General features: G+C 36.9%; 1 protein-coding gene across 2 annotated transcripts in view; it reads left to right on the top strand.

Annotated features, from left to right (window-relative positions):
• Positions 1-21,831, top strand: part of LRRC4C (leucine rich repeat containing 4C) — a 1,282,290-nt gene that overhangs the window by 535,795 nt on the left and 724,664 nt on the right. For both annotated transcript variants that reach the window (XM_066251306.1, XM_066251307.1), the window contains one exon: positions 8,120-8,205. The gene's annotated coding sequence lies outside the window, so the exon portion shown is untranslated. The remainder of the gene's footprint in view (positions 1-8,119; positions 8,206-21,831) is intronic.

The following is a 21,831-nucleotide window of genomic DNA, read 5'->3' as shown; positions in this document are numbered from 1 at the left end:
CATTTGTGATTGAATTATATCTTCACGCAAATTACACTGGTTTGGCGACCTAACTCTGAAATCCTATGTCATTGTTTGAGTCTAGCCAATTTTATTCCTTGTTTCACCACATTTTTTGTAGTTGGACCTCTGTTCCAAGTGTTTCATGTGTGTTCTCTTAAATATGGTTTGTGTTGTTCTTGTAGCACTGGTAATGACAATAATAGCTATCATTTGCTGAGTGACTATTATGTGCACAAAACGTTATGCATTAAATGCTGTTATCCCCATCTGATAAATGAGAGGCTAAGGATCAAAGAAGTAAGACAACACAGAACATCGCACAACTGGTAACTAGATCATCAGCACCTGGACCCAAGATCGGCCTGATTTTTTGGACCATCTAATCTTAGTTTAATTGTCTAGTGTTTTATAATTATAATGCTTGAATATTAATAAACTATTTTTAATATGAAATTAAAAGCATGCAGTACTCTTCTAAGAGCCTCACTGTTCATCCTACCAGCAATATAGAGCCATTTGGGTTTTTAAGCAGGGGAAAATAATAAAATGCGATATATACTTTAAAAAATGTGAGAAGTAGAGAGTGTGAACAATGTAAAGGATGGTAGAGAAAGCAAGGAAAAGGGATATGGGAAGCTATTTAGTGACAAAGTTTAAGCAGGAAGTGACCAGGGCCTGATCAAAGAATATAGTGAACAGGACCGGAGGATTGGAGAAATACTTCTAAGCTTAGTGACTCAGTAATATAGGGCCATGGGCCTTTGCTAAAATTGCTTAGATCTCAAGCATCTGTTTACTACTCTGAATAGTGAAGATGAAATCTTTTTCAAAATGTTACCGTAAGCTTACAGTAATAGTATACTTTCATATACTTGTATAGTACCTACTATGAGTCTAGGCACTTTTATAGGTACTTAACTTATATAGGCAGACCTCATTTTATTATGCATCACTTTTATTTTGCTTTGCAGATATTGTGTATTTTACAACTTGAAGGTAAAACTATCCACCAGTGAAAAGATTATGACTCGCTAAAGGCTCAGATAACGGTTAGCATTTTTTAGCAACAAAGTACTTTTTACTACGCAATGTACATTGCCTTTTTGAGATGTAATGCTATTGTACAGTGTCCAGACTGCGGAATAGCATAAACATAGTGTTGTATGCCTTGGAAAAGCAAAAATATTCATGCGCCCCACTATACCATGATTCACTTTATTGTGGTGGTCTGGAACCAAACCTACAATATATCTGAGATATGCCTGTACAGAGATATGCCTGTGTACTTCTTATAACAACTCCAATAAGTAATCCTTATTACTGCTTTACAGGTGAGGAAACTGAGGCACAGTTAGCTCACATGTGGGAAGCGACCAGTGAACACACAACTAAGCGGAACAACAAATAAATGCTTCCCTCTCTCTCTTTCTCTGTCTTTCTTCCTTTCTCTCCCTATCTAAATCAATCTTTTAAAAAAAATTAAAGTGATGGAGCTGTGGTAACATAATTTTAAAATACTAGCATGTATTATATGTCCAATACGTAATCTATATGCTTCATAAATGACTATAATTAGCCACCTGGTTAATGTCTTTGAGAGGTGGAACCAAATCTGACTTTATTTATTTATTTGTTTGTTTGTTTGGTGAGAGGAGGGAAGATAGTGAGGCAGGCTTCTACGTGAGCCCCAACCGGGATCCACAGAGATCCATCAGGGCCCAATGCTTAGTACTGAGCTATTTTTAACACTTGAGGCTCATGTATTCCAATAGAACTATCCTCTGAGCACAGGGCCATGCTTGAACCAATCGAACCACTGGCTGTGAGAGGGTAAGGGGAGGCAGGGAAGCAGATGGTTGCTTCTCCTGGACTTCGCGAGGAATCGAACCTGTATGTCCAGATTCTGGGCCAATGCTCAATCAACTGAGCCACTGGCCCGGGGTCCACCGACTCATTTTTATAACAAGGTAATCTAGCACATGCTAGGAACTAAACTTTGTTCGGATCCTTATGGGCATAGCACGAGTACTGTTCTTTGTGCTGGGAATATAGTGCTATATTATATTTTATATTAACTAAGCCCGAGCCTTTATGACATTTTTTTTTCTGTTGAAATAGATGTTCTGGTGACGAGATGATTGAGTGAAGGGAGAAGAGTTGGAAAACTATTTCCAAATTGTTTTCTGCAACGTTATATTTTTCTGAAAACATTTACTCAGAAAACTGCCACAGGACAAGTCTCTGCAACCTTTCTTCATTTTTTTCAGTGAGGAATAGGGGAGCAAATGTGTTTCAAGTCCTTTCTTGAGCCCTTTCTCTTTTCATAGAGCTAACTTTAAACCCTTGACTGTTGCAAGTGCAAAGCTAGCTACAAACTAACTTCTGATTTTCTGTTAAATCCTCAGCTCTTAAAATAGTGCCTAAAACAGTGAGTATTTAACTAATGTGTGCTGAATTAATCACTGAGTGAGTGAGTAAATAAAATCATTTTTAATTTTTTAGACTATTCATTTCTTATATACAGTACCATGATTTTAAAGAGAAAACTAGAGTATTTAAGAACTAATTATTAACTGGCACATATGCTAGAATTGATGGTTGTACAAGGAAGATATAACAATTTTAAAGTGGTTCTTAAAAGTCATTTATAACAAGCATTGAGGACAAAAATTTTGGGATACATTTACACGAACACTAAAACTACTGCATCTCTTTGAATTTCAGAAGTGTCACAATGCCATGTATTTTTTAAAAATTATATCACATTTTCAAAATTTATAACAAACTATTTTCTGAAAATATTAATTATTCAATATAATGTGTCACTCAGTATTATACTATGTCCAACAAATCATGAGTGGATTGTCCTATGTTCTTCTATCTCATCCTTGTACATGGACACAGAGACAGCATATACATAATTACAGAATATGTTATTTTGAAATTTCCCCTTTTTACTTGATATTATCCATTAGCAGATTTAGATAACATTGTGTTATTATATGATTACCATTTTGATATCTTGATTATATTTTCTCTACTGTCCCCAACTCTATGCAGCCACCCACTGATTCACCCTCAGTAGAGTTGTGGAATTTTATCAAACCTGGTTTGTGTCTAAAATATGCATTTGCAAAAGATAATCATTACATTGTAGCACATTGTAATTGGAGAAAGACTTGACTTTATACAATTAAATAATTCTCTCCATTTAAAGATAAAGACACAAACAGTGAGGGTCTGTGGGAGACAAAGCTTGTGAGAAGCATAGTGGCTTGCCAGGTAGAAGTTCTCAGCTGTGATATTAATTATATGAGCTGAGATCATCACTACATTCCTTTTTACCTCATTTTTCTCAAGTCTGCCTTGCTTAGATTTTTTTTTTTTTGGTATTTTTCTGAAGCTGGAAACGGGGAGAGACAGTCAGACAGACTCCCGCATGCGCCCGACCAGGATCCACCCGGCAGGCCCACCAGGGGGCGGCGCTCTGCCCACCAGGGGGTGATGCTCTGCCCCTCTGGGGCTTCGCTCTTTTGTGACCAGAGCCACTCTAGTGCCTGGGGAAGAGGCCAAGGAGCCATCCCCAGCGCCCGGGCCATCTTTGCTCCAATGGAGCCTCGGCTGCGGGAGGGGAAGAGAGAGACAGAGAGGAAGGAGAGGGGGAGGGGTGGAGAAGCAGATGGGCGCTTCTCCTGGGTGCCCTGGCCGGGAATCGAACCCGGGACTTCTGCACGCCAGGCCGACGCTCTACCACTGAGCCAACCAGCCAGGGCCAGAATATAATTTTTTAGGAGCATCCTGTTAGTCTACCCTAAAGTGCCTTACCAGGCTCAAACTAACCAACGGCACTTCCAAGCCAATGTGTACAACACAGAATCAAAGTAAATCAGGTAACTCGCTTATGAAAGTAACAGGCACATTAAATATGTTCAACCTATATGACCTACTGCTGTGATCCTAGTTATAATGATGATGGTTTATCCCAAGTCTCTCCCTGGCAGGGAACGGGCATGTCTTAAAACTGTCCCTTGGTCTGTTGTCACATAGAATAAATTATATGTACAATTTTTTCACCCTTCTTCTGGAACTGTGTTTTTCTGGAACAGTTTAGAATCACTGTGGAACTGTCATCCACACAAAGAAAGGTCAGAGGGAGATGAGGTTTTTTCCCCGTGAAAATAGCTGTTTAACAGAAGGAAAGGGATTGTCAGAACTGGAGGAGGACATGGGCCTGTGCCTCCGTCTCCGCCTCCTTCTGTCAAAGCACGATTACCACTGATAGAAACTTCGCCAGCAATTCTTCCTAGGTGACTCAAGCAGAGGCACTTCTGATTAGATTGATATTTGTCATAACTATTTTATTGGCTCATGGTAATCACAGAGTGATTACTGCTATTACTCTCCAACATCACGCTGAATCCGTTCACAGAAGTGATTGCAAGGAAGAGTGAATTACAGAGGAGGCTGAATGCTTCTTACATATGTATTAGCTAACAAAGGTCCTGAAGAATATTACCGTAGTATCAGTTAGTTGTTCTGATTTGTTGTTATTGTTGTTGTTTTATTGATTTGAGGGATAGATATGTGCCCTGACTGGGGGGGGGGGCGAAATCCAGCAATCCCTGTGTTTTGGGATAATGCTCTTACCAGCCCAGCTCTCCAGCCAGGGCCTGTTACTCTGTATTTTAATGCATTATTAGGCTTTCAGATATTCCCTGAACTTCCTCAGTCAGGTGTAAGAGTAATTGGCATTTTGGCACACTGCTGTGTTACCTCCAAATGATATATTCTGGGGAGTAATGTACAACATAATGACTATAATTAATAATACTGTATTGTATAGTTGAAAGTTGCTAAGATAGTATACTATAAAAGTTCTCATCATAAAATTTTTAACCATGTGAGATAATAAATGTTAATTAAACTTATTGTGGTAATCATTTTGTAATAGATACATATATCAAATTATTACATAGTACCACTTAAACTATGTAATATAACATGTCAGTTGTAGCTCAATGAAACTGAGAAAAAATAGTTAATAAAAATGTATTTTTTGTGTCACAAAACCTCCTAGGTTGTAATGTCATTTTCACCACTTACTAGATGTGTGTGTCCTTGCCTTATACAAATTACTTAATTTGTCCATGCCTGTTTTCATTTTGAGATGAAGATTATTATAGTTGCACCTATAGAGAGTTATTTGTGAATTAAATAAACTTACAGTAATAATATAGGGGATCACTTACATTAGTATCTGAGGTAGAGTAAGTACTCAAAAAAATTAGATATTATAGTTGTCATTATTAACTTTATTATTAGATTATGACATTTTCCTCTTTCTGTATAGTAGGCATATATAAATAGCCTATATTTTAGTTGTTACTAATAGTAAATATGGTAGAAAATGGCCTACTTTAGAATTAAAAAAAAACTCAACAAGGTCTGAATTCACCACAAATTAACTTTATGAGCTAGATCAGACTTCTGAAAATCACTGAAACTAAACTTTATGTATAAATTGTAATGCAATACACAATTGGTGTCAGGATGGAGGTAAGACTCAACTCTGTTATATATTCAAGTTGTTGTGTCTTATTTTGTAATATATAATCCTCAAACACGATTTTGCTGATTGTCCCGTTTTATTTACCCAGCTCCCTTGGGAAAGTGACCGAGAAGACTTTTATTCTATCAGTTTTGTAGCTAAGGATTCAAGACTTAGAATAAAGTTCTATAACCGCATACCGTGAAACAGGAACTGGAAGCTAGGTTTTCTCATTTCAAAAGAATAAACCCCTTCAACCAAATCTGTTTTAGCTCCCGCCATGCACCAGGCACAATTCAAGGTGCTAGAAACACAGCGGCCCACAAAATCAATGTGAGGCCCTGCCCTCGTGGAGTTTACGTGCTTAATGGAAGGAGAAGAACAACTTAGCAAAATCTATACGTGAAAGACATAATATGCTTGATAGAATAAGTGCTTCAAGAAAAATTAAAGAGAGAATGGGAATAGACGATGCAAGTTACAGTGCATCTATTTTTTTTTTAGGACATCTGTTTTTAAATAGGGCTGACAGGGAAGCAGCCTTCACTGAGAAAATGAGTAGATTTCAGTGAAGAACCAATGGAGATGTGTGAGAGGTTGTCCTAGGTCAGCAGAAAAACATTTCAGGGGAAGGACCCTCAGAAGCAAAGCCCAGGCTGTGAAGCATGCCCAGGATTTTAGAGCAATAGCCTAGGCCTTGTGGTATGAGCAGAGTTAATATGGAAGGGACATCTGAGAGCTAACTTGAAGCACATCAGGTAGGAGTTTATCCAATCTTCCAGTGATTTTGGCTTACAGTAGCATGAGAGGGAAGCTACTGGGAGATGCTGAGTAGAGCAGAACAGTAGCTGATGTAACTTTTCATAGAATCATTCAGGCTGTTACTTAGAGAATAGACCAAAGGAAGGGATAGAATAAAGTTGGATTCCATTGCAATAAGTGTAACAGAGCTCATAGTACTTTAGATCAGTGTTTTAGAAGTAGAGATGAAAAAAGGGGTCATATCTCCGATATGTTTTCTATATATTTTGAAACTAGCAGCAATTAGATTTGTTAACATACTTGATTTAGAGTATGAGAGAAAAAGTGGAGTCAAGATCACGGCAAGTTTTTTGGAACAGGAAAATAGTAGGATAAAATTGGCCTTGTCATAGAAGAAAATGTAGGAGGATAAAATTAGTGGTAGAAAGGAGCTCAGTTTAGGATATACTAAATTTAAATTGTCTATTAGCATTCACACTGTATCTGTAAAGTATACATGGCTTTTAAGTTTTGTACTCATGCAGAGATATGGTAAAAAAAATGTTTGACAATTCTGGGTGTACAAATGATATTTAAAGTTAAAAACCTAGATTGGATCTCAAAGGAACTTAGTCTAATAGAAGACAGGAGATGTTCAAGATGTGAACCATGGTACATTGTATTGTGATAAGGCTGGGAAAATAAGAAAACTTCATAAGTGTCTACATGTAATCAATTGAGATGGAGAAGTAGAGAAAATGATGCTGTGGAAACCAAATACAAACATTTTCACTAAAGAGAAATATCAGATTGGGACAGTGAAAAGCTCTGACTGTAGCATTGCTAAATGGTTAATTCACTTTAACATAAAGCCGGGAGCAACTATATTATATTTGAATGTCCATTATGTACACAGGATAGATGGTGATTTCAGGAGAAGAAAAAACACTCTCATAGTTAAAACATGCTCCCTGTTTTCAAAGCTCAAAGGCAGGATAATAGAACTAGACTTATAACACTGGTTATAAGTCTCCTAATAAATGGTAAGCAGTGGTCTGTTCAGATATAGATGAGATAGAGATTAATTTTAATAGACAACTTTGATTGTCATGTTTGTGCTGGGTATTAAAGAATGACAATAATTTGTTGGATGGTAAATGGGAATGAGCAAAAGAATAGTGATATTTCAGGAGATAAGATGGCGAGAGCAGTGTTACCAAGGCATGAAAAGGCAAGCATGTTCAGGAATAAAGAATGCATTCATTGGACTAAAATAGGGTGTGCAAAGAAAGATGAGGGTGCAATAGCAGTTGATACCCTTTTTTTCTATATAAAATGTCTTGCTCTACAATTCAATAGAAAGAAATAATTTGATAAACAGAACTATTTATCCAGAACCAGATATTATGTTTACTATAATTAAAAAAAAAGCTTTTTGTATTCTTGGAAAAGCCTCAATCGTAACATATTGTAAAATGACTATACACTTGGATAATCATATAGAAATATAAATCGTTCCCTCTAGGTCAGTGGTTTTCAACCACCTATCTGAGGACTGGTACAAGCCCATCAGAAATTTTGTGCCATGAAGATGATAGAATCTATAATCATTGGGTCTAAAACCTTCATACAGCATCAGGGTAGTTAACTCTTGCACGGACCACTATGAAATTTCTGGTGGACCAATGTCAGTCTACAGACCAGCGGCTGAAAACCACTGCTCTAGGTTACTCCATTCGGTAGATTTTAATATCAAATAAATTTGCTTGAGTTATTTTCTAACTTCCTTTAAGTATAATGTCGTGTTTAACTTCATCTCTTTCCTAGAAATGTTTCTCTGTCTTGGGAGACTGCAAGATCACCCAGTGATAGTGGGACCAACTAGGCTGGAAACTCGGACACACTGAATGTATGTGAGTACAACATTAATTTCTTTAAAAAAGGGTGGGGGAAGAAAGAAAAATTGCCTCGTAGGTAACTTAAAGTGCTTCGAAATAGGCTGTGAATTAATCTGGTGAATTGCTGGAACCTTGTCATGGGCGCGAGCTCTCACTGGTGAGAGTGGGGTTTGTGTGCACCTGGCTCCATCTCTTCTCAAAGCACACTCATTGCATTTGTGCCTGGAATGACTATGTCTCTCCTAGCTGCTCTGATGCTAGTAAAACTCTGAGAGCCTGCCCCCTGACCACAAAGGCCTATATTCCCCACTTATTCCACTGCATGACTTCGACTGAACTCATTATTTATCCTCCGGTCCTCTTTCTCAGTCATTCTGGTTTACCCAATCCCCCATTTAGTGGTATTTGCCTCCCTAAATCCAAAATCAACCAATTGCACTAGGTTCTCTCTAACCCTCTTATTCTCTATCAGCTTTGCCCCTCCATGCTTACCTTGTCAATTGCCAAGTTCATGTTTATTTGTGTAAATTTTTTTTATTGTTTTTTGTATCTGTCACTAGCTGAAAGGCTCCATGTGGACAAGGACTGTGACTGTTTACTGACATATCAAAGGCATTACATATTTTCATGCTGTATGACCCTGCCTGGTCCTGAAGAAATTTGGCCACATAAAAGGTTGTTCAAAGTCTCTGTTCTTCTTGAATTTAAATCTTCCTCAGATTTTCTCAGTTTCAAATGAAACAACTTTCTGCTTTCTAGAAAAGACGAGGCTACTTGATGTGAACAACATTGATTTTTTTGTCTTTTATGGACCTTAAAACATCTCTATCTAGAGTCTATTTCTTGTTCATCAAAATATTAGATTTTAATCCTAACACTTTATATTTATCAACTTTATTAATTCAGCTACTCATTCCTTATTTGCATTTCTCTATTTTCCTATTTCCTTTTACATAATATAAACCAAACATGCTTATGGTTACTTTATCCTGAGAAAATGTAACTAACTAAAATCAAAACAAAATAAGCCTTCTTTATCCCCCTAGTCTCAATTTTTTTCCTTCACCTTAACCTTCTTTTACCCATTCAACATTCTCTATAGTACTGTCTATGCACTCTGCCATTTTTAGAAAACTCCACAAGAAAAGGGGTTGTTTTTATCTCGTTGTCCAGCATATTTTCAGTACCTAGCACAGTATCGAAAATGGGAGGGGCTCAATAATTAAATTAGCATATTTAGTTATCCTTTCACCTCCCAGTCTCTTCCTATGTGTTAAACTTTTGTTTCCAGTACAACTTAAATTACACTCACCAGGATAACTAATCACAACAATTCCACTCTGTTATTCAATGCATAGCCATATTTCAAGTTCTTTTCTTATGTCCCATATCATTACCTTAATTACTGTTAACTGTTTATATGTCTTATCACTTCATCAGTGTCTCAGCCCCTACTGATCAGGGCTATTAACTTGATTATTTCCTTATCCCCGGCAATTCTTCTTATTTAAAAAAAATTTTATTAACATATGTCATACAATATTATATTAGTTTCAGTTGTACAACATAGTGCTTTGACCTCTATATAACTTACAACGTGTTCAGCACAATAAGTCTAGTAACCATCTGGGATTGTGCAAAGTTATAATATTATTAGTTATATTCCCTGTAATGTACACTACATCCCTATGGCTAAGTGCCTCTTATTTTTCTGTCTTATTTTCACATATCCCTCCACGCCCACCCCATGGCAACAGTTTGTTTTCTGTATCTGTGAGTCTGTTTTAATTTTTTTAGAATATATATATATATAATCATATAGTATTTGTCTTTCTCTATCTGACTGATTTCATGTGCATGATATCTTCTAGGTCCATCGATGTTGTGGAAAATGACAAAAATTCATTCTTTTTTATTGTTGAGAAATATTCCCGTGAGAGAGAAAGAGAGAGAGAGAGAGAGAGAGAGAGTATGTATGTGTGGCATCTTCTTTATCCATCTATAGATGGATACCTTGTTTGCTTCCATATTTTGGCTACTGTAAATAATGCTGCCATGAACACAGGAATGCATACATTTTTTCCAAATCGTATTAGTGTTTTTATTTTATTTTATTTCTTAGATAAATACCCAAAAGTGAAATTGCTGGGTCATATGGTAGTTATATTTTTAATTTTTGAGTAATTTCCATACTGTTTTCATAGTAGTTGTATCAATTTACAATCCCACCAACAGTATAAGAAGGTTTTATTTTCTCTACATTCTTACCAACATTTATTTGTTGAATTTGGATAAGAGTAATTCTGACAGGTGTGAGATGTTATCTAATTATGGTTTGATTTGCATTTCCCGGATCAGGCCAATCCAGAGTGAGTGTTTGGTAGCTTGTGGGGCCAAATAATTTATTGTTTAACTTACTTTTCTGGTTTTTCCATTTATTGTTACTTTATAGAAAGAAAAAATTATTTATTTAGAAAAAGTATAATAGACTTAATTTGTTTTACTTACAATAAAAATGTCTTAAATGTGACCCAAATGCAAACATAAAATTTGAATTCTATCGCTTGTATGATGCTCGCTCATATGATTGCTGATTATCAGGGACATTTGCAAAATTTAAATAATTTCAAAGCCATAACATTTTTTAAAATCTAGAATTAGTAACAATTCATGAGGAGTCAAGGAGGCTTATTGTTATTCATTAATTTGGGAGGTCTCTCAGTTTTTGTTTTTTTTATTAATTTTAATGGGGTGACATTGATAAAATTGTCTTCCGTCACCTTCTAACTGGTCTCTCAGTTTTTAATGCAGTAAGTTGGATTACTCTGTGGTTGGTCTATGCCTTTTCTGTAACTAATTTTACACATCATTCTGCCAATCCCTGAAATTTATATTTATATAAATCTCTATATTTATACGATGTATAAATAAATAACTAAAGGGATCCAAATTCTGTGATATTCATTCTCTGGGCTCCATTTAGTCATTCATCTGGACATCCTTATTTATTCTTCTTATACTGCCCTCTGTGCTAGAAGCTCACCTGTTAAGGCTAGGCCAGTGGTCTCCATGGGGATCCCCAGTAAGAGATAATGAGAAAGGAAAAATGAGATCATGATATTTATTGCCTAGGATTCTTCTCAGAAAGTTTACTTCAGACTGGCTGCATCCTTCAGCCATAGGTCTGTTTCTTTTCAAAGTTGCCTTTATTCATGAAACATGTAAACACTGTCTATATAAACAATTCCCCCCACCCCTTCTTATGAGCTCAAAGTCCTGTTTCCTCACAATAATTTTTTATTGTCTGTCTAAAAGCAAAGTTCTTTCTTTTTTTTTCTAATTAAGTGAGAGGTGAAGAGGCAGAGAGACAGACTCCTGCCTGTGCCCAGACTGGGTTCTACCCTGCAAGCCCCCTACCTGGTGATGCTCTGCCCATCTGGTCCCCAGCTTTGTTGTATGGCAACTGAGCTATTTACCACCTGATTCGAGGCCATGGAGCCATCCTCAGGACCTGAGACCAGCTTTTGCTTGAACCATTTGAGCCATGGCTTCAGGGGGGGGGGGAGAGAGAGAGAGAGAGAGAGAGAGAGAGAGAAGAAGGAGGAGGAGAAAGAAGTAGATGGTTGATTGTCCTGTGTGCCCTGACTGGGAATTGAACCCAGGACTTCCATAAGCCGGGCCAATGCTCTACCACTGAGCCAAATGACCAGGGCTAGATAAAGTTTTTAATATCAAACTTATTGCTATATATAATTACTCACCAAAATTATTCACAACATTTGGATGTTTGAAATATAGTTGCTTCTTTGAAGTTATAAAAGAAATTATAAACCTATTATGAAAAACTTGAGAAATTAAGGAATAACGTTGGTATGTCTAACCTAGAAATATTATAATTTTAGTTTATTTATACCTCTATTTTCTTATACAATTTTAATCATAGTACACTATGTTTGCATTTATAGGACAAGGATATCTTTTAAACTGCTACATGGTTTTATAATAATCAATTTTAGATCTCTTTAAGAAAAATACTTACCACACAGAATAAATGTTCAATAAATGTTAGCTATTGCTGACACGGATATCTAAAGCAGTTTTAAAAAGAGAGATTGCTTCAAATACGATAGCTTTCTTTTATATGCATCTATTTTCATATTGTAAATGAGCAAATTTCATCAATTCTAAGTGTACTTTTTTCTAAAAACTTCCATTTCAAGAACAAAAGTTTATTTTATAATAGCACAGAATAGTTTAATATTTAGCATGTTTTCCTTTTATGTGATACATAAAATAGCAAGGAACGTATGGTATGGAGTTTGGGATATCTTAATATTTTTACTTCTGAGACTAGATTTTCAGTCATGGGATATTATGCATGTGTGTGCAAGCAGGCATGCGTGTTTGATTCTGAAGAAATATTATACCTCATCACTTCACACTCTGTCTAGAAGTCCTTTCTATTTTAACCTTAAAAGTTACTATAAAACCCATAAAATTTAGATAATGAAACAAAAAGGATTTGTTAATTGTACCACTCCAGCTATAGACCTTTAAATAAATATCTTTAGTACATTTCTCTTTTACTTTTAAATGTTTGAAGTTATACAATATATGTTTGGGTCTGCTTACAAAGAAAAAAATCATTTCCCTCAATTTCTTAGAAAAAAAGCATTGAAAATGCATGTAAAGTTTTTCCCATCTCTGAGATATTTTCTCTTTAAAAATGAGTACATAGTGGTACTAAAACACATATTTCTCCTCCCTGTGATTGGACACAAATTAAATCCTCAGTGGAACACTAAAGGAACTATAGTGTGTCAAAAGGATGCTTCTGAGTTTTGCCCACTTACAGGCAAAACCATTATTCAGTTACAATAACAGAAATTACATTTTAATCAATACACCCTTTGCTCTTCATCCATTTTTGACTGCCTGAAGATGCTTTAATAACATGTTAGGAAAATCATCCATTCAACAAGTAATTCCAAAGGAAAAAAGCGCTGAAATTCTTTAATTTTTAATTCACCCTGTGCAAAATTGACATATATATCTTGCATCATTGCTACTGTTGGAAGAATTTACCATTTCTTTGTGTGCTTAATATTATTCTTGGCAGCTTAAAAAATTTATCTGTGACTTTTACTGCTAACACTAATGTCATTAGCCATCAATAAATATACATTTGTATGTCTAGTAAAGACTAGATGCTTGATATTCTTTAATGATCAATGTCTGCTTGTATTACTGATATGTGAGGTTTTATTGAAATTTGCTTATTAAATTCATTTCTGAAAGAGCAATGCACACTCATTTTGAAAATATCAAAGAATACATACTCACCTTTAAGAATCTGAGTTCAGGCCCTGGCCGGTTGGCTCAGTGGTGGAGCGTTGGCCTGGCGTGCAGGAGTCCCGGGTTCGATTTCCAGCCAGGGCACACAGAAGAAGTGCCCATCTGCTTCTCCACCCCTCCCCCTCTCCTTCTTCTCTGTCTCTCTCTTCCCCTCCCGCTGCCAAGGCTCCATTGGAGCGAAGTTGGCCAGGGCGCTGAGGATGGCTCTGTGGCCTCTGCTTCAGGTGCTAGAATGGCTCTGATTGTGTCAGAGTAACACCCCAAGATGGGCAGAGCATCGCCCCCTGGTGGGTGTGCTGGGTGGGTCCCGGTCGGACACATGCGGGAGTCTGTCTGACTGCCTCCCCGTTTCTGGCTTCAGAAAAATACAAAAAAAAAATCTGAGTTCATAATATTCCTTTACCAAACATAACCTTTATTATCACTGAAGTATGTTCATCAAGTATTTTCTCTGTGCATCTAATTAAAATTTTTATTCTACCATGTATTACATTTGTTTTCTTAATAGGTATATATGTAAAAAATTTAAAGGTTTGTTTGATATTTTTTGTAGACTTTATACTGATTTATTTAACTAATACTCTAGAACTAAAAGTGTATATATATATATATGTGTGTGTGTGTGTGTGTGTGTGTGTGTGTATATATATATATATACACAGTATCTAATTTATATTCTTAGAAGCAGTGCCAGGATGAACATGCTCCTAACTATTTTGTAGACAACTTTAACTATTATTATAGAATCAATTTCCCTGAACAAAATATCAGCATAATATGCACACACTTTTGAGTGCTTTACATCCCTGCTAAATCTAGAGAGTGTTTTATCCAGCAATGTAGGAGACTGTTTCAGTTTTCCTTTTTCAATATTTTCTAATCAAATAGATGCTTTCTTAGTCCATTTGGGCTGCTATAACAAAATAACATACGCTGGGTGGTTTAGCCAGTGTTTTTCAACCAGTTTGCTGCAGCACACTAGTGTGCTGTGAGACATGGTCAGGTGTGCTGTGGGGAAATTAAACATGGGTCCCCAAACTACGGCCCGCGTGCTGGATACGGCCAGTGGAGGCTATTTATCTGGCCTGCCGCCAGCCGCCTTCATCCGAACATAAACATTCCCCTCACAATCCCTCCAGCTATCAGCGACAGGAAGAGTGGAGGCACAGGGAACGCTCACTGACCAATCACCTTCTAGGATTCTTCCCGACCACTAGTGTTGAACCAATAGTAGGCCACCTCTCATCCACACCCAGGAAGGTCCCCGCTCAGGCTGCCGTGCAGTTGTCATTGTGTGGCCTTGGCGAGTAGTTGAAGCTGCTACTCCTCCCCATGGTCCCGATTTCTAATCCTGGTCAGGACAGGAGGTAAATGTTGCCACCACTAGATGAAGCCTCAGCCTCAGCTGGTTATGTCTATCCTGATGGTGTATATATAATGCATCACAATGCACCACAATGTTACCTAACTTTAAAGCTAAAGTTTGCTGATCTTCCTTTGGACCAGTTTTTGGTTATCTGTTGCCAAGGAGTTCCCCATTCTGGCCAACAAAGCTATTTTGACCATGCTCCCGTTTTCAACCACATACCTATGTGAGCTGAGCTTCTCAAGCTTGACTGCGATAAAAACTAAAAACAGAGAGAGACTGAGAACTGTTGAGGAAGAGCTTCGTGTGTGTCTTTCTACCATTCCTGCCAGGATATCCCTTTTGTGTTCATCGAAACAGGCCTAGGTTTCACACTAAGTGAATATAAATACATTTAGAAACTATATTATTAACTATATGTATAACATGTACTATGTTAGAGTGTCATTTTGTGTCATTTTGGTAGGTGGTGTGCTCCAGGATTTTGTAAATGTAAAAAGTGTGCCGCAGCTCAAAAAAGGTTGAAAATCACTGGTTTAGACAACAAGCATTTATTTCTCACAGTTTGGGAGGTTGGAAAATCCAATATTAAAGTTCCAGAAAAGTTGGTGTCTGGTGAGCCTCTGCTTCCCACTCCATAGACTGCCATATTTTCTTAGTGCCCTCACATGGAGGAAGGTATGAGGAAGCTCTCTGTGTTCTCTTTTATAAGGGTGCTGATGCCATGCATATGAGCTCCAACCTCATGACCTAAGCGACTCCCAAAGTCCCTACTTTCATATTCCATTCCCTGGGGATTTGCTTTCAGCATCCAAATTTGAGGGTGACAACATATTCAGTATATAGCAGATGACAATGCTCTTCTCATATTATTTTGATTTATACTTTTTCATTATCGTTAATATTTATTGATATTAGTAATCATGTCTATTGTCTATTTCTGTTTTTCCTTTCTTTTAATTACCCATTTATGCCATTATCTGGGTCATGTTTACTGAAGACGGACAAAGAGGAGAGGATATACTGTAAAAAGTAGAGGTCATTGCGAGGCAGAAAAGAAAACACTTTCCCCAGTAAGCATCACTGCCTGCCGGAAAATACTCTCTCCCCTCTGGAGACCTCTGATGAAGTTGGCATTTGTACTGAATACCAAAGCAAACAGGCAATTTAACAAAACCCCTGTCTGACTGCTTAGCAGCATTTATGTTGATTAAAAGAAAAATGACTTAGGTTTGACTTTTTTTTTTTTTAGCTACCCGTTAGCAGTAAAGATTAGGACCTCTCTCCATTAAAATAATTTCTCAAAGGAAATCAGAAACATTTATGGACTGTCTATAGTCTTTCAGTGGTGGACTAAACATTTACTAATGTTATATTCCTTTTGTCAATAGGCGTGTAATTTTTGTTTCAGAATACATTCTGTGCTTCTTTATTTTCCCAGTGCCTAGAATAATGTCTGGTGTATAGTAGAAGTTCAATAAATGCATAATTGTCTCCAGTTTCCAGATAATTAAAACTAACCATCAGAGAAATCGAGTGATTTTTACTGTGGTCACATTGCTAGAAAGAGATAGTCTTAGGATTTAATATTTGTTTGTCTAAACTCAAACTTTATGTTTTAAATATTTCATGTGACATCTTTCCTAAGATAACTGCCCTCTTGTTATACATTCTATCTGGTAAAATGGGCTAGTGGAACAAATGTCCAGCCATCTCATGGCTTAAAGTAGCAATGGTTCCTTCTCTTGCATACCATGTCATAAGTACTGGTTAATAGACCTCTGTTTTCACTGTCTTATCTTCAGGATCCAGGGTGAGAGAGGATATTTCCTGGACCATTAATGGTTATCAAGGCTAAGTAGAAAAGAAATAGATTGCTAAATCTTGTCTTGGCTTGTTAAAACTCCAGCTAGAAGTGACATGTGGCACATCTGCTCAAAATTTACTGGTCAAAACAGATCATCTAATTTCTTGAGCATCGTGAAATTCCAGGGGGGCTTAAGGGTGAGAAGTTGAAATAAGGTGGGTCCACGTTACTTACAATAGTACTTATAAGTGAAAGAAGATGGCGGGGTTAGCAGAGTAAGAAAAGGAGATATGAAGATGGTTCATAAGAGCAAAAAAATAAATTAAAAATAAAAAGCTAGATATTTGCGGCTAGCACTTTCCTTTTGTCACCAAATACTCATATGACTCTATGATAGTTAACTTTCTGTGTCAACCTGACTGAGTGACAGTACCAAAATATTTGATCAAAATATATTCTGAGTAGTCTTATGAAGGTAACTTTTGTATAAGATTAGTGTCTATATCAGTGAATTTGAGTAAGGCAGATCAGCCTCCATAAAATAAGGACCTGTTATCCAACCAGTTGAAGGCCTTAATAGAACAAAGAATGGTCTCCCCTGGGCAAGAAGGAATTCTGCCTACTATCTCTCTTTGGATGTACTGCAATTCATCCTGAATATCTAGCCTGCTCATTAAAATATATATTGATGAATAGATAGATGAGAGAGAGAGAGAGAGAGCTAGATAGCTAGATAGCAGAGCAAGTTCTTTGATTAAAAGAGATCTTTTTAAAATAGATAAAAAATGATATCCACAAGCATTAGTCCAGTTTCTAATATGCAGTGCAATCCTCAGACAGACAGAATAATAAAGTTTATATAGAAAGGGATAAAATTTATTTCTTCCAACAGGACCACAAATACACCCATACAAACACACACAAACACACAGATATACCATGTTGTTGATACTTCCATGGAGAACCATGAGTGATACAGACTCTCATTGACATGAAGAACACAATTAATTACTCCCTTTCTGGAAGGGAAAACCCAGAAAGGGCATCCATCCAGTGGCTGTGTCCAGCTCAGCATCTCAGACCCTAAAACAGGCCCTGCAGTTTCTTCATCAGTCTGGCTATGGCCCTTGGCCTAGAGACTTATGAATCGAAAAGTAAATAATGTATCCTGCTCACAGTTTATAGGTAATGACTAAACATTGATGGGAATAAACACTTCCTGACGATTGAGTATGTTCCTTTTTTTTAACAGGCGTAATTCACTTTATTTTTCTTATATAAAATTATGCGGTGGCCACAGCAGGATCCTGGGTCCTTTGCACAGAAAATCTGGTGTGGGTCTTTACAAGATGGTCAGTGAATTACTGATAGGAAGACTTCGTGAACAGTCTCTTTCCAGAGATTAGGGGTGAGATAGCTGTATGTCTTGGAGATGGCATCAAAAGAGGCCTTGGCAAAATTCTCTGATTAGGTATAATTCTGCTCTATAGAATGGTTTCTCTGTTCATTCATTCCCTATATATATGCCTTATTTCTATCCTTTTGGGAGATTCTTTTTTTTCATTTTCCTCCTTGGTCACATCTAAAATTCACTTTGGAGAATATGCTCTCTTAGGAGGGATGAGCAGTTGTTACTGCACACTTATTGCTCAAGTATCTTTTTAAAATTTTAAGAATTCAGAATCTTTTTCTTAAAAACTTAGCTGGCTCCTTATCTATGTGATCCTGGTAGACTCCAGGTGTGTTAGCCATAGCAGAGGTACTTTTTAAGGTAGATTTCTTTGCTTTTGCTACATTTCTTTGGTTTCCCATTCTAATGACTTCTTTCTTTAGGCTAAATAATGAGTGCTAATGTCCTATTAGGCCTCAGCAGAATAACTACACCCTTTGTCTCCTGTTTCATGGCCAATGTGTCTAATGAAAGTGAATGACTACTATGCACCTGGGCTCATACTCTAAGACACCATAATCCCTCCATAATCCCTTAGAGTTTTTAACAATGAGTGTGATGGTCACACTTTTGATTGGATCTTTACTATAGCCTGAGTTTTTATTTATTTTTTTTATTTTATTTTTTTTGTATTTTTCTGAAGCTGGAAATGGGGAGAGATAGTCAGACAGACTCCCATCCACCCGGCATGCCCACCAGGGGCGACGCTCTGCCCACCAGGGGGCGATGCTCTGCCCCTCCGGGGCATCGCTCTGCCGCGACCAGAGCCACTCAAGTGCCTGGGGCAGAGGCCAAGGAGCCATCCCCAGCACCCGGGCCATCTTTGCTCCAATGGAGCCTTGGCTGCGGGAGGGGAAGAGAGAGACAGAGAGGAAGGGGGGGTGGAGAAGCAAATGGGCGCGCTTCTCCTATGTGTCCTGGCCAGGAATTGAACCTGGGTCCCCCACACGCCAGGCCGACGCTCTACCTCTGAGCCAACCGGCCAGGGCCTAGCCTGAGTTTTTAATGAACTTTGTCCCTGAAGGTCTTCTTGTTTTATTATTTTATGCCTCAAGTCTCTGAAATCATAGACTATCTTGGTTATATTTAATTACTTATTATAAACTAGCTAATTATTTTCTGAGTTCATTTTATTTTATTTTTTTAGTGCTTTGCTAAACATAGACAACACAGAGAATTAGCATTCTATATTCAAATTTTCTCTAAAGTTACAAATTTATTAGTCCTGTGGAATGATTGCCAACTCATTAGAGGGGAAATCTTCACCAAATGTTTTGCAATCATGTAAAACAGGTTACCAACTTCTTTATCTCCTATTATAATTTCCTCACTATGTGTGTCCATTAAGTCACAGTCATTCATTTTAAGTTGTGATATGACAGCATTCTTCTTTTAGGTATCAATTTCTTCATGAGTTGAAATAGACTAGTTTGTTTTTAAATCAATTACAACATATCAGTGGCTTAAAATGACAAAGGAGCATATTACATGCACTATGCATCCGTTATAGATCATCTCTGTCCTATCTCATTCTTACTTAGGCACAGTTTGTGGGAGATTTTATTTTTATGCTTCATGGTGGCTAATGGAGATGAACAGTAACATGAAAATTGCACACTGACTATTAAATACTTCACTCAAAAAATGATATGCACACATACACACACACACATATCTACATTTAACTTCAAATGGGTAGAAAAGTGTAATTCTACTACATGCCTGAAAGGAAAAGTAAAAAAATGGGTGAAGAATACTAATGCCTTTCATATTCTTTTACTCACTAATGCTTTATAAAGTGTGTCCATAAAGTCATGGTGCACTTTTGACCGGTCACAGGAAAGCAACAAAAGATGATAGAAATGTGAAATCTGCACCAAATAAAAGAAAAACTCTCCCAGTTTCATACCTATTCAGTGCAGTTCGATGTGGGCTCATGCACAGATGTTTTAGGGCTCCTTAGGTAGCTATCCCGTACAGCCTCTACAGTCTCATTACTGACTGATGGCCTACCAGAACGAGGTTTCTCCACCAAACTGTCGGTTTCCTTCAACTGCTTATCCCACCGAGTAATGTTATTCCTAATGGTAGTGCTTCATTATAAAAACGCCAATATTTACGTTGCACTTGGGTCATGGATTTGAATTTAGTGAGCCACAGAACACACTGAACTTTCCTCTGTACCGTCCACATCTGGGTGGGCTGCTCCGCTGTATACGTGGTGTTACGTTATCATCTGCGCATGTGCACATGCTGCCACATCATCCTATAGAAACTGGGAGGGTTTTCCTTTTATTTGGTGCAGATTTCACATTTCTATCATCTTTTGTTGCTTTCCTGTGAATGGTCAAAAGTTCACCATGACTTTACGGGCACACTGTATTTGTGAAGAATACCAGACTCGAATCCCCAAGACAGCAATACCATTTATCTCTTCTTGATTGTTATCTCTTTGTTTCAATGCATAAAAATAAGTAGACACTCAATAAAACATTTGCTTAATGACATGGGTGTAACAATGTTTTCTTAATACTGAAGGAAAGATGTGTGACATTTCAGTGCTGTAGAGTTCACTTTAGCTCTAGTCTTTGAGATATTAGTGCCTTTGTATTACAATGCAAAATTTATATAGTTTTTCTCTTGTATATTTTCTCTTTTTATGTTGTGACTATTATGAGTGAGGGCCAACTTCCTAGAGAGAAGTATATAATTATTGACAAACTGGAGGTATTTTAAATAATCACAAACTGAAAACAAGCTGGCGGGGGCGGTGAATGGCATCAGGATGTACTTTTGATAATAAATTGTATTTTTTATCAGAAATATATTTAAAATGATCTTGTCAAGAGAATTATTGAGATGCCAAAAACTATCTTAAAGCAATAGCAGTAAAAATTCACCAAGTTTAGAATTTTTTTCAACCAAAATCAGCTTTATTCTTTCTCTATTCTTCATTCTTCAAATGTGTTGTAAATATTGATTGTACTACTCTTCAAAGAATAGCTGTAGTTGAAGAAATAAGTTATTCAATATTAGAACTGGTGAGGAGAAAAGTCAACTAGTTTCTGGGGAAGCAAATATATTTTCACTAATCACTGCAATGAATTTTCCGTAAAATGGTACTTATCTGTGCCCCAAAATATGAATATTTGTATGGTATGGTGTGGACTGCAGAAAGAGAAGATGAAAGAGAAGAAACAAGGGGAAGGAGAAACAGAAGAGGTTGTTACTCTTAAGTGTTGAATCACAATTATCTTTTTTCAACTAAGAATAAAATTTCTTGGATATGTAAAACTAATTTGCAAAGTATTTGATAACTAAGAGTGATCAAATTTGAATGTGTTGTACCAATGAGACATTGTGCCTTACGTCTTTAGGAAGCAAGAAAAACTGGATATGTTTGTATGGAGTAGTACAGAATAGAGGATTCAAAAAACACAGTTCTGCTTATGAGGAACCTACATCATTGAATTATATTGCTTTTAGTATTGGCAGGAATTTACAGGGTTCCATATTGTATTAGTTTTTCATTGCTATTGCAGCAGATTAACACAAATTTAGTGGCTTAAAACAAGTTGACACCTTATAATTTTATATGAAAAAAATCTGACACAAGTGTCTAAAGTAAAATCAGGTGTCCAGAAGGCTGCATTCCATGCTGGA

The sequence above is a fragment of the Saccopteryx bilineata genome, chromosome 1 (genome assembly GCF_036850765.1).
Source record: "Saccopteryx bilineata isolate mSacBil1 chromosome 1, mSacBil1_pri_phased_curated, whole genome shotgun sequence".
In the NCBI taxonomy this organism is placed as follows: Eukaryota; Metazoa; Chordata; class Mammalia; order Chiroptera; family Emballonuridae; genus Saccopteryx; species Saccopteryx bilineata.
The sequence above is the reverse complement of the archived record's forward strand: the minus strand, read 5'-3'. Positions and strand labels throughout refer to the sequence as shown.